Here is a 2,304-nt window from a genome sequence, read left to right as displayed (position 1 = left end):
GCTCTGTAGACCAGGCTGGTCTCGAACTCACAGAGATCCGCCTGCCTCTGCCTCCCGAGTGCTGGGATTAAAGGCGTGCGCCACCAACGCCCGGCCATCTAGACTCTTAAGAGAAGTATTCTAAAGTACAAGAAAGTACTCATATTCTATCTTGTAAAATGATTATTTACAAAAATTGATTACATTAAAATTGATTTTTTGTAGCTATCTTGCATAAAATACTAAGACAAAAGTCAGTTTTAGTTTCCATAACTAATTTTACTAAATAGCAGTTCAGATTTGATTTGATTTCTCAAGACAAGATCTCAGGTCACCCAAACTGGTGTTAAGTTCACTGAGTAACTGAGAATGACCTTAAATTCTTGCTCCTCCTGTCTATGCCTTCAGTGTACAATGAGTATAGTTGCATACTCCATGCCCAGCTTGTATTTTATTTTAGACATTTAAGTTCCTTTCAAAGATTTAGGAGCAGAAAAAGAGCATTCTATAAAATATATGCAAAGTTATGGAACAAAGAATCTACTTTGTCAGTGCTATGCTAGAACATAGCTTCCTAACATCTTGTTCAGTGACATCATAATGACAGTTTGAAATTAGACAATAGGATTATTCCACAGCATGGAAATCAACATATGCCTCAGGATTTCTCCCATAGAGCTGATTATAAAACATCTCCCAGAGTCGAAGTGATTATACTACTTCATTTACGTATCTTTTTCTCCCCCACATTTCTTAGTAGGAAGTTAGAACTAGCTAAAGGCAACATTCAGATAGAATGCTGATGAAAGCAAGAAACAGAAGCGTGAACTGGGTGTGGTGGTGCACATCTGTTATCCCCGCACTTGAGAAGGGGGTACAGAAGATAGCTGTGAGTTTGAGGCCACCCTGAGCTACATGGTTCATTGCAGGCCAGCATTAGCTACAGGATAAAACTCTGGAGTGGCGGGGGGACTTACAGAAATTAGAAATGTTGAGAATTATTACTTCAGCAGCAAAACATTCTTTCTAGCTAGCTTCAATTTGGGATGGATATCTTTCACTAAGATATAAGAAAAGGCAGAAGTTGGGCAGTGGTGCTGCATGTTTTAATCCCAGCACTTGGGAGAAAGAGGCAGGTGAATCTCTGTGAGTTCGAGGCCAGCCTAGTCTACACAGAGAGTTTCAGGAACCAAGGACTGTTACACAGATAAACCCTGTCTCAAAAAAAAATTAAAAAAAAAGAACTTTAGCACTATTGGGAATCCAGGGCCTCACACATACAAGATAATGAGCCATGCCTCCAGCTGAAAGGGCAACCTGTAATTTCAGCACTCAGGAGGCAGAGACAAGAAGACTGTAAATTTTCAGCCAGCCTGGGCCACATGGCAAATTTGAATCTACATCTACTGTCTCCAAATTTTTTTTGAAAAAATTCTGTTAAATAATGTAAAACAAGAAGTATGGCCAGGCAGTGGTGCCGCGCACCTTTAATCCCAGCACTAGGGAGGCAGAGGCAGGCGGACCTCTGTGAGTTCAAGACGAGCCTGATCTACAAAGAGTTCCAGGACAGGCTCTAAAGCTACAGAGAAACCCTGTCTCAAAAAAAAAAAAGTATGTCTTTTTAGAGAAAAGTAATATTGACAAAAATTTTTCACTTTCCAAGATTTATTTTAATAACTATGCATAAGACATTAATCACTATTGTCAAGAAGTAGAAAAACAGATAACTGCATAAACAGTTATAGCCACACAATAGAATTATTCAGCCATAAAATAATAAAGCACTATACATGCAACCACTAATTGAAAGAAGCCAACCACAGAGGTCACATACCATTATTTTGTTCATATGAAAGTCATCAATGACACAAAGAAACACTGTCTCAAAAAAAAAAAGTAAGTCTGAATTTGAGGCTGGACATGATGGTGCATGCCTTTAGTCCTAGTACTAGGGAGACAGAGGCAGGCAGATGTCTGTACGTTTCAGGATAGCCAGGACTACAGAGAGAGAGAGAGATGAGCTACTTTGAAAAAACAAGTCAGAATTTGGAAAGCTATTGAAACAAAGTATTAGGAATGGCAGGAGATTAAGGGATAGGCAGTGACTGATAGCTCAAGGTGAGTCTTCTATAGGAGCTCTAGAGTGATGAATTGTTCTAATACTATAGTAGTAAATTCTACAATTCTGAATAATCTTAAAATTATTGAACTGTACACTTAAAATAAGAAAATCATATAGCATCTGTATTATGTGACAGTGCATAAGGTTTAAAAAAATCAACTGTTGCCTGGCAGTGGTGGTGCACGCCTTTAATCCCAGCACTC

General features: G+C 38.8%; 1 protein-coding gene across 1 annotated transcript in view; it reads left to right on the top strand.

The window, feature by feature from the left end:
• Positions 1-2,304, top strand: part of Hormad1 (HORMA domain containing 1) — a 32,030-nt gene that overhangs the window by 24,384 nt on the left and 5,342 nt on the right. The gene's annotated exons all lie outside the window — the stretch shown is intronic.

The sequence above is a fragment of the Microtus ochrogaster genome, chromosome 21 (genome assembly GCF_000317375.1).
Source record: "Microtus ochrogaster isolate Prairie Vole_2 chromosome 21, MicOch1.0, whole genome shotgun sequence".
Lineage (NCBI taxonomy): Eukaryota > Metazoa > Chordata > Mammalia > Rodentia > Cricetidae > Microtus > Microtus ochrogaster.
The sequence above is the reverse complement of the archived record's forward strand: the minus strand, read 5'-3'. Positions and strand labels throughout refer to the sequence as shown.